This window comes from Agelaius tricolor, unplaced genomic scaffold (assembly GCF_023055355.1).
Source record: "Agelaius tricolor isolate 1412-34295 unplaced genomic scaffold, bAgeTri1.0.p SCAF_35, whole genome shotgun sequence".
NCBI classification, from domain to species: domain Eukaryota; kingdom Metazoa; phylum Chordata; class Aves; order Passeriformes; family Icteridae; genus Agelaius; species Agelaius tricolor.
This window is the reverse complement of record NW_027269295.1, coordinates 2,447,133-2,458,951: the sequence shown is the minus strand read 5'-3', so window position 1 is coordinate 2,458,951 and position 11,819 is coordinate 2,447,133.

The window sequence follows — 11,819 nt, the reverse complement described above, 5'->3', positions numbered from 1 at the left end:
AAATCCTTTCCTTAGGATTTTTCCTCCTGAGAAGCTGAGAGGCCTCAGGAACAAAATGTAACCAATGGTTATCTGCTGCTGTGGAATGCAACAGGTGCATCTGGGATTGGGCTCATGTGGTTGTTTCTAATTAATGGCCAATCACAGCCCAGCTGGCTCAGACGGAGAGTCCGAGACACAAAACTTTTTTTCTTCATTCTTTCTGATTCTATTCTTAGCCAGCCTTCTGATGAAATCCTTTCTTCTTTTCTTTTAGTATAGTTTTAATGTAATATATATCATAAAATAATAAATGAAGCCTTCTGAAACATGGAGTCAGATCCTCGTCTCTTCCTTCATCCTCAGACCCCTGTGAACACGGTCACATTCCCCCAAGCCACTTTTCCACACAGTGCAAGAGCTGCACACTGAGCTCCTCTGGATGTGAAGGTTTCCACTGTGACAGCACCAAGGAGGGATGGCCAAAATCTGCTTGCTGTAGGTTTAGCAAAAAAAGCTGAAGGGAAGAGGAGCAGGGGATGGATATGGGCAGGTACAAAAGCAAGGAGGTAGCCTGAGGATGGAGCTACACCCTCTGTGCACGGAGATTTGCAGCAGCTCTTGGTGTCATGTCTGCTTGCACATGGGTGTGGTGGTGCTGGAAAGGAAGGAGAGCTTGGGAAAGGAATTTCCAACAGGGAGTAACCAAGGGAAACTGGTGGTTTGTGTGCCAATAAATTGGAACTGAGATTACTAAGGCAGAGAGTAATTTTTACGCCCTGGAGCTCATTTATCTGCTTCATTCTGGGTTTGGGTGATTGGCACATGGAAGGATGAGGGCCAAGGGCTGGGCATGGAAATCCCCAAAGCCCTTTATCTTGTCAGAATCCAGGCAATCCCTCTGGCTGCCCTGGAGGGCTCCAGCCCCTGCCCAGGGGGCTCAGAGACCTTGGCACAGAGCCCAAGACCCCTGTGCCTTTGATTGAGCCCTTGGAAAAACAATTACCAACATTATACGAAGAATTACAAGTCAAGAAAGCCTAAGTAGAATAATAGTTAGCTTGTCACAGGGTGGAAAATAGATTTTTGAGGTTTTTAGAATGGGGGCTCGGGGTCCCAAGAGGGAGAAATTTGGATGTGCCTTGTCCTGTTTTCTTCTTCTTCTTGGTCTCCATGTTCTGGGTGATGTTGGCATTTTTAGATTGGTTTAGAGTAGAAACTCACTGCCTAACATAGGTGATAGGTATTGGGAAGTTATTGTAAATAATGTACACGTAGCTTTTAGTATAAAAAGATAACACCAGTGTGCCTCAACCCGACCTGCCAGACAGACCTCGGCGGGTTGGAGAGAGAATTTTCTAGATAAGAAACAATAAACAACCTTGAGAACGAGAATAGAAGAGTTCTGACCCCTTCTTCAGCTGCCAGGCTGGGAAAAGAGACTTTCTAACATATCTTGGGTCACTGTGAGCAGCAGAGATTCCAAGAGTACCTGACAGAACAGTCAGTGTCTGGTCAGTGTTTGGTCACTGTTTCCTCCCAGCAGAGTGTGGGTGGGCAGTGTGCCCAGCATTAGCCAGAGTGACCGTGTCCACAGGGGCCTCAGGCCGAGGGAAGAGAGGAGAATGCTGACTCCATGTTTCACAAGGCTTGATTTATTATTTTATGATATATATTACATTTAAAATATACTAAAAGAATAGAAGAAAGGATTTCATCAGAAGGCTGGCTAAGAATAGAAAAAGAAAGAATGATAACAAAGGCTTGTGTCTCGGACTCTCTGTCTGAGCCAGCTGGGCTGTGATTTGCCATTAATTAGAAGCAACCACATGAGACCAATCCCAGATGCACCTGTTGCATTCCACAGCAGCAGATAACCATTGGTTACATTTAGTTCCTGAGGCCTCTCAGCTTCTCAGGAGGAAAAATCCTAAGGAAAGGATTTTCCATAAAAGATGTCTGTGACAAACCAGTGCCCAAACCCTGGGTGTGAAGGGGACAAGGGCTGGGGAAAAGGAAGGGTGAAAAAAATCTCTCATTCCTGGAGATGGAATAGAGAAAGGGGTGAAGCACAAATTCTGTAGGACTGAGCCCTACAGAGACAGCTGCTGCACTCCAGGTATGTGAGGCCTCCCCACCTGCAGCTCCCTGGAACCTTCCCTTTCATCCCTCCAATCTTTATTTCATTTGATGAACAATAAAAAAAACTTCTCCTCTCAGCAGAGATGCTGGAGCACAGCCTATGGGCTGGGAGAGGAAGGAGGAAATAGCTGCAGCTTGGCTTCTCCTCCCTGAGCACCAGCCAGCTCCCAGCTTGGGATGGGTCCAGCAGGAGCAGGGGAGCTCGCATCCAAGAAACCCCAGGGCTCTGCCAAGGCCACACAGGTAGCAAAGAGCCTGATAGAAAGTCAAGTGAAACATCTGGGAGCTCTTTTTTTTTTTCTTTTTTTTTTTTTTTTCTTTTTCTGCTGCCTCTGCTGTGTTTCAGGGCAGGAACTCTCTGATGCTCTGCACAGAGCTCCAGATGCTCCAGTGTCCCACATGAACCACCCCTTGTGTGCACCCAGGAGATCTGGATCAGAGGACAACAACAATAATCCAAACCAAAATGACAATTGATGGAATGGTTTTTGTTAAAAGGGACCTTAAATCCCATCCAGTGCCACCCCTGCCATGGCAGAGACGCCTTCCATTGTCCCAGGTTGTTCCAGCCCCATCCAGCCTGGCCTTGGACATTCCAGGGATCCAGGGGCAGCCACAGCTGCTCTGGGCACCCTGTGCCAGGGCCTGCCCACCCTCTGAGTAAAGAACCAAATTCTGGTTCAAAATCCATCAGATCTGGTGCATTTTTTTCTGGAATCACCATCCCTGGAAGTGTTAAAAAATGTGCAAGTGTGGCCCCTGGGGACGTGGTTTAGTGGTGGGCCTGGCAGTTCTGGGTTGATGGTTGGATTTGATGGTCTTAGAGGGCTTTTCCAAACTTAATTATTCTCTATGATTTCAGGAGGGGAAGCATCCAAAATGCATCCAGTAAAGCTTTTTAGCAACTTTTCCTTTCTTCCTGAGAAATGTCTTATGCAGACTGGGAAGAGGAGTCCTGCCATATAACTTGACTGATTATTCCCTAATACCAGCAAATAGCTTAAATAAATAATTTCCCACCAACATAACTAGCAAATTCTGTTTGTGTGAACCATCCAGCTGAGGAACAGTGACAGAAGTGAAATAAATTATTTCAGGAATTAATTGTGAGCAGGGAAGCAATCCAGCATCAGTGATACAAGAAAGGCACATGAAACTGTAAAAAAAACCAAACCAAACAACCACAGGAAAATATAATTTAAACATCCACAAGGACATGCAAATGCAGGCACAATGAGGGGAGTTTTTCCTGATGAACTCTAATGCAAAAAGGAAATTAAAGAACTCTCTTTTCCACTCTCCCCAGTTGCAGAAGCTCTGTGCTTCTGCACGGGGCCATGTCTGCTCTCAGCCTGACAAGCAGGACTGTGTTTTTGATGGAATATTCCTGTTTGTTAAGTGAAACAAACAACAAACTCAGCAAAACTGGAATTTTCAGCAGTAGAACAGCCTGGATAAACTTCTTGGCTGAGTGGTTTTGTTTCTCCTTTTTTTCTTTTTTTCTAAAAAGGGTTTTCAAGATGGTTCAGTATCTGAGGCCACTTATTTTTTGAAATAGAAAATCCAGTTTTCTACTCTGTAATACTTCTTCATTTTGAATTGTAAGCTAAATATTCCATGAATGGGATTTCTCTACTGAAGGTTTGGGAGAATTGAAACCAAATGTTTGAAAATTATCTATTCAAAAGGACTTGGCTTGACTCGACTCAGACAACTGTTGCTTTTTTAAAACTATAAACAATATTAAAATTCTGACTGTTTATCCCCATATGACTTGGGGATTGTTTACAATTTTTAGACATTTTTCAGGAACTGAAAACCTGTTTCTCATGTATATTTATGCTGGCAGCTGCTATCAAAAGGACAGCTCAGCTCCTCGAAAAGTGGAAGCATATGACAATTTTCCCTTCAGTGAAGCTGGTAAAATATGGGGTGTCAAAGCAGGGTGAGTTTCCCAGGCTAGGGGGATGGTTGGGCTGTCCAGGCAGTGGTTGCAGCTCCTCCAGAGGTGGCATTGCCCTCTGGGGTGACAATGCCCAGGGTCCAACGCGCACCATTGTCGCTGACATCTTTTATGAAAATCCTTTCCTTAGGGATCTTTCCTCCTGAGAAGCTGAGAGGCCTCAGGAACAAAATGTACCCAATGGTTATCTGCTGCTGTGGAATGCAACAGGTGCATCTGGGATTGGTCTCATGTGGTTGTTTCTAATTAATGGCCAATCACAGCCCAGCTGGCTCGGACAGAGAGGCTGGGACAGCTGCCTTTGTTATCATTCTTTCTGATTCTATTCTATTCTTAGCCAGCCTTCAGAGGAAACCTTTTCTTCTATTCTTTTAGTATAGTTTTAATGTAATATATATAATAAAATAATAAATCAAGCCTTCTGAAACATGGAGTCAGATCCTCGTCTCTTCCCTCATCCTCAGACCCCTGTGAACACCATCACACACCATGAGCCCCTCCCTGTCCCCATGCCCTCCCCTCCAGGGCACATCGTGTCTCACAGGGGTTCAGGTGGTTCAGACATCAAATGTCTGAATTTGGGTGCCCATTCCCTGGGATCCCAGTGCAGCTGTGGCTGCTCCATCCCTGGAAATGTCCCAGGCCAGGCTGGACAGGGCTTGGAGCAGCCTGGGACACTGGAAGGTTCCCTAACCAAGGCAGGAGGGTGGAATGAGATGATCTTTAAGGTCCCTTCCCACCCAAACAATTCTGGGATCTGCTGTGGAATGCTGCATCCAGGACCAGGCTCTGCTGGGAAAAGGTCAATTCTGCCATTTACAAGCTTTTCCAAGCTGGTGCAAGCCCAGGTATGATCCCAGATGTGTATGTGCAGCCCTTTTCCCCATCAGCAGCATCTTCCAGACACGAGGGTCACTGCAGGTCAGGCAGAGCTCCCATCTTGCTCACTCAGGGTTAATATCCAATTTCTACAGGCAGAGCTGGCTGTGCCCTGAGCCCCAGCAGCTCCCAGGAGAAGTCATACAAATCATTCCTTCATTTCACCTTGAATCTTCCCCTTGTGGCAAAATGAAGGAGTTTTGGTCTCAGAGTCAAAGGGAAGGGGAGCAGCGAGGGGGTTTTTGAGTCGTGGTGCATCGTTGCCATTGGGTTTGTCCTTATAACTCCCATGGCAGGTGTGTGGGAGAGGATGTGCCCCTAAATTGCACCTCTTGGACTGTAGGGCCAGCAGCCCCTGTCAGAAATTACCAGAGCTGATTAAAGCCCAGCAGGGAGATGGCTCCTGGCATTCCATCGGGTCTGGTGATGCTGCTGGGGGCCCTGGTTGGATGTTTCCCTCTGGCTCCAGCAGCCCTGCACATCCCAAAGCCCTGGATGCCAGGACACCACTGGTGTGCACTGGCAGAGCCCTGCAGAGCTCTGTGAGTGAGCAGAAAGGCGAGGAATTACATTGGTGGCTGTGTTTGCCCTGTCAAAAGGATGCATTTGGCCTCTTTCCTCTGTGCTCTCAGACCTGTCCTGCTCAAGAGAAGGTTCTCACTGCCCTGCCACCTCCTGTGTGCCCAGCCTTGGGGGTGCCCAGTGTGAGCTGGATAGGAAATCTATTGATTCTCCTCCAAGGGAAGGTGAGTGCTCCCCAGCCAACCCCTCTCAGTCATTTCCTTTGGATTGCTGCTCACACCCCTACATCTCAGCAGCTGGTGGAAGAACAAAAGAAATGAACTGGAGAAACTCTGGCCAGGCAAGTCTGACCTCCAGCCTCACCATTGCCTTGGCACCAATGGAGAAACTCAGAGAAACTGGTGTGTCTGTGAGGAAGGACCTCCCATCTCCAGGGCTGGTCTCCAGGGCTGGTCTCCATCTCCAGGAGCTGATCTCCATCTCCAGGGCTGGTCTCCATCTCCAGGGCTGGTCTCCATCTCCAGGGCTGATCTCCATCTTCAGGGCTAATTCCATTTCCAGGCCTGGTCTCCATTTTCAGAACTGATCTCCCTTTCCAGAACCGATCTCCATCTCCAGGGTGGTCTCCATCTCCACGAGCTGATCTCCATTTCCAGAGCTGATCTCCATCTCCAGAGCAAATTCCATTTCCAGAGCTGATCTCCATCTCCAGGTCTGGTCTCCATCCCCAGGAGCTGATCTCCATCTCCAGGAGCTGATCTCCATCTCCAGGAGCTGATGTCCATTTCCAGGACTGATCTCCATCTTCAGGACTAATTCCATTTCCAGGAGCTGATCTCCATTTTCAGAACTGATCTCCCTTTCCAGGAGCTGCTCTCCCTTTCCAAGACTGATCTCCATCTCCAAGGCAAATTTCATTCCCAGAAGTTGATCTCCATTCCCAGAAGCTGATCTCTATTCCCAGAAGTTGATCTGAGCTGCAGGGACACATTGGTGGGGCTGACAAGCAACATTTGAAGTTCCTCTGCAGCACTGAGCACCTCAGGGCAACGCTCACACCAGCAAATTTGGCCTTCAGAAGCCACACAGCTGGAAAAGAACCACAACACCACGATGGCCGTCATTATTCCTAATTAACAACGTGGAAAAAATGCAGGTGCTGGGGCTTTCTTGAGGGGCTTTGCTTGGCTCCCAGCAGCTTTCCCCAGGAGCCAGGCTGCCTGTGGGGCATTCCTTGGCCAGCACAACGGGCAGGTCTGGGCCAAGCTGTGTGCTGGAGGCTCAGTGTGGTGTTGGCCTTCTGGATGATCCAGGGCTGTGTCCATGAGTGCTGAGCCCAAGGGCAGGGCTGGAGATGAGCTCAGGAGAGATTTCCCCAGGATGGAAAAGCAGCATGGACAGGCAGAAGACGGAGGAGGCATAACTCTTCACAAAAGCCATGGCTGGCCAATATTTTAGGTAAGAAATGCTGTGAACTGAGGAATGCAGCCAGAATTAATTCTGCACATTGGCTTCTCCAGAGTTTTCTGCCCTGGTGTTGTCGACTTCTTACCACCACATGGATATTTCTGTATTTCAGCAGAATTCCCCGCTCCTAATCTGGATAGTCCTTTCTGGGTGGAGTGCAAACCCCAGATCGTTAACTCCGGATAACCGTAATTAAAAGAAAATAAAATCAAAGGTGCTCAGAAAAGAAATGGAAAATTTTTCTGTGGAAGCCAAAAGATTATATTAAACTTCAGTGGTTTAATAAAATATTATGAAGTTTGGGAGCATATTTTCCCTGGGACTTAATCTGTTTATACATCTAAAAAAGTAAATAGAATATCATTTTACTTGACCACACAGCAAACCTGATACGGGGGGGGGTTCCTCCACTGTATATATTTCTTGTGGAATTCCTTTCCCCTCGGGTTTCACACACTGTGAACTGGGACAATCCTGGTCAGGGCAAGCAGGAATTCTTCCATCTCAGTGGAGAAATGCTGTGGACGTGGCAGGGCCAGGGACAGCAAGGGGATGAGCACTGGGGGAGACAGGGAGACCTGAATTTTGGAGGATTTTTGCAATTTAAAGAAAGGAATATGGCATTGACCTTGACGTGGTGGAAGAAAAGAGGTCATGGGAACAGTGATGCCACTGGGGAGTTCACAGAAGGCTCAGCCATGGAGTGAGTTGGGTTTAGAACACTAAAATCAGACACAAATGGGTAATTTTGTGGTTTTCCCCATTTTTTTCATCAATTTTGTGGTTTTCCCCCTTTTTTGCCCCCTCTTTCCAGGTTGCTGCCACCAGCAAAAAGAGAGCACAGCCTCTCAGTACCCGTAAACTTTATTAAATGTGTGCTTTTTCATTCTTAAATTAAATTAATTTTTTTTTTTTCCATACTGAAATAGCACCAAAGGGAGAAGGATGACAGTATCACCAAGTGAAGGGGAGGGAGGAGAGAAAACCCAGAAACTGCTGTATACAACCAAGGAGTGCTTTAATGGTTGGGAAAATGGGCAATGTTTCCCCTTCACCTGGAGACTTGGTGCTGTGAAGTGTGAAGGGGGAACTGGGAATCAGTGCAGGCCAGAATCACCCTGTGCAGGGTAGGAAAAGCCAAATTATTGCTGGAAATTTGACTCCTTAGTGCTGCACCCAAAGGGCACCCTGACATCAGGCAGAGGAGTGTCGCACACTGACCCCCATGGTGAATAAACTCATTTTAACTGGGTGGATCATGGAGTGGCTTCCACAGCAGCTTGGGATAAAATTCCCAGTGCCACAAAATCAGCACCAAGGACCCCACGGGCACAGCAGCCCCAGGCAGGAATGGCAGGGATGGGTTTCACAGCAGCAGACACACCTGGCATTGCCATGCCAAACCGCACTGGTAAAGAAAACCCCATTTCTCTGAATTTTTGCAGTTGAAACAGAGAGCAAAGGACTTCCCCACCCTCCAGGTCTGGCTGAAAGCTGTTGGTGATGGGTTAAAGGGAGATCTCACCTTCAATGAACTGGGCTCCAAAGCACGTCAACAGCAATGGGGGCGAAAAATTATTTTTGAGGACTTTGTGGCAATCCTGGTGCTCAGCACAGCCAAGCCCACACTCCTGTGGCCCCAGTGCAGGAGAGCTGTGGTGCCATTTGTGGCTGTGTCTGTCTCCTCAAAGATCATGGAACCAGGGGATGGTTTGCACTGGAATCCTCCACAAAGCTGATCTCATTCCAGGGACACCTTCCACCACCCCAGGATGCTGCCAGTCCAGTCTGGCCTCAGACACTTCCAGGGATGGGAAATCCACTCCTGGGCAACCCAGGCCTCACCACCCTCACTGTGTAAAATTTATGATCCATTTGGCACTTGATGCTGATAGAAAGGTTGGTGTGGGTCAGTTTTTTTTTTTCCTCAAAACAAATCTAAAATTTGGATTTTGTTCTAAAATCCAAACGTTGTATCACGTGTAAGCCTGAGCTTCATCAATGCCTAATGGCAGATTTGATTATTGAGACCAGAAGCATTTTAATAACTTAATTATTTTCTCATAGTTAATGTTTAGATTTTTCTGCCTTTTTTTTTTTTTTTAAGAAAAACACTTTTTTTATTTATAGCTACTTTTGATTTCCCCTCCAACACACGTGCTCAGCACTGCAGGCCCAGGAGGGATGTGGTTTTCAATAGTTTACCTCCCAATTCTTCTTAGGTTAAAATAATCTAAACTTCATGGCTGGATTTTCAAATAAGCCTAAAGAGTTTAGAGGCTTAAATGCTATTAGAGTTCAAAGCAATTTGGTTGCATGACCTCTTTTTAAAAGCCATTGTTCATATGTGGAGGGATTTTCCAAACTACTTACGGCCCAGATCAAAACCAATCAATCACAGCCCCAGATCCCTAAATAGCTTTACAAGGTGTGCAACAAGGTACTCAAACCCCTGGAAATGAGGGGAAGCAAAACACTGAAGCATTTAGGGGAGAGAGTATTCCTAAGTGGCTGAGCTTGATGTGCTGGGAAGAGTTTTTAAAGGCACATTTGATGGGCTTGTGTACAGATCAAGGCTCTGCTGATTTAATGGCAGGGATTTGGTGGCAGGTGCAGATATTCAGCTGTAAAAAATGCTTGGTAGTGCTGCAGCTTGTGCAATATGGGGAGACCAGGCTGTGGCCCTATAAAGCTGCTTTATGGCGGTGCAAATGTGACTGTGTGGGAGAAAACAGCAATATCACTATATTGATTTTTTAAAGCATCACACTCCTAAGTGATGTTCGTATTTGTCTGCTGGTTTTGGCTGGGGTAGGGCTCATTTTGTTCACAGGACTGCGGTTTGGGTTTGTGCTGGGAACAGCACTGATAACCCAGGGCTGTTTTCACTGGGGCTGAGCAGCTCTTACAGAGCATCAAGGCTTTTCCTGCTCCTCCAGTGAGGAAAATGGGGATGCACAAGGAGCTGGGAGGGGACACAGCCAGGACAGCTGACCCTGATGGCTGCAAGACATATTCCAGACCATATGACATCATGGTCAGCATATAAAAGTGGGGGAAAAAAAGGAGCAGGAAATGTTTGGAGTGATGGTGTTTGTCTTCTCAAGTCACCATTCCAAATGAGAGGGAGCTCTGCTGTCCTGGGCATGAGCATCTGAGCACCCATGGGAAGCCTGGAATTAATTTCTTGGTTTGCTTTGCTGGTGTGTGTAGCTTTTGCTTTACCTATTAAATTGTCTTTATCTCAACCCACAGGTTTCCTTAGATTTACTTTTCCAATTCTCCCCCCTGTCTCACCTGTGGAGTGAGTGGGGCTGAGATCCCAGCTGGGCTTTAACCAAAATAACTTTTCAAAGGCATGTCTGTAATATCCCAGCCTTCATTCTCGTTGAAATACCAAAGAAATGGCATGCTAAAATCTTCTTTTCAGCTGGAAGACCTCAGATTTTGTGCCTCGCTGGTTCTGGCACTGTTTGGTTATGCCTGTGAGTGACTGATGCCTCATCCTTGCTACCACCTTGGTTTTTCCATGTGAATAAAGAGCACAGCATCGGGGGCTGTCCATCCCCTATTCCTGCCCCAAAACCTTGCTCTTGGAATATTTATCCCAATAATTCCCCACCATCCTTTTGCCTACAGCTCATGCCCATTCTGACCAGCACAGGCAGATTGCTCCCCTCACCTCCTGTGGGAAGGAATAATGTGACACCATTACCAAGAGCCCAAGGTTCTCCCACCTTCTGATGCAGGGAGGGACCATGGTCCCATCTCTGTGACCATCTCTGATCTTCTCAGGTCATGCCTTGCCTGAATTTTGAGGGGCTGAAGGGAGGCAGGCAAGAGAAGGGATGTTGGGGGTCTGTGTGGTGCCTCATCCTCCCTTCTGCTGTAAGGTGTTGTGTTTGTGCAGATGTGGCATGGCACATTGCCAAAAAAAGGCCTTAAAAAGGGACATAAATGGGGGAAGAGGTGAAAGCAGCAGTGGAGGGGGTGCAGATGGCACTGAGTGTGCCACACCAGGGCAGAGGGCTGAGCACAGCCTGGCTTTGGTGCCACCAGCCCAGCACCACTTCTGAACCAGCTGGGGCATGGGAGCCCGGGCTCAGGCTCAGCCCTGCTGTGGGAGAAGCTCCTGGCGCCTCAGGAGCTCAATGAAGCTGTTTTCATCCCCTTGGGAAAGGGGCCTGGCAGGCAAAACCCTCTGGGTTTGTGTCTTCAGGGCATGAGAAGGCTCCAGGACTCACATTTTTGGGAACAGGAGATGTGTAGGGCTGAGCAGGAAGGTGCTTCAGGGCAGCCAGGAGCAGCTGTGGCTCAGCACATGCAGAGGAACTCAGTGCCATGAGGCTGACAGGGTCCCCAAACCCTTTTCCTGACTTTCCAAGGTGGAACTGCCTCCCTCTCAGGTGAAATCGTAATTTCTGATCCAATTCTCTCTGGACTCTGAAATTGCTCTGCTGGGATTTTGTTAATATTTTTTTCTGGTGTGCAGGCAGCCAGCGAACTTCATCCCCAGGCTCCTTCCTAACCACATTCCTGGGGGATCCCCACACAGTTTGTTTTACCCCCTCAGGTTTTACCCCTTCAGAGCCGGGCTCAGGACAGGGAGCCCTTCCATGTGTTTGATGCACCAAGGTGTAACTGGGTACTCCCAGAGCTCAGAAATGCTGAAGATCAAGAGCCAGCAGATAAATGAGCCCATGGTAATAAAAGACTCTGCTTCATTAACAGATTTCTGTCACTGAATCATTTCCACCACCTAAAAAAACGTGAAAAAGGTTTTGCCTGGTGCCCTTCACAACCTTCAAGGTCTCCCCTCAGTTCTCCTTCAGGAAAGAACAATTGTTTTCTTATTCCTCTTTCTGGA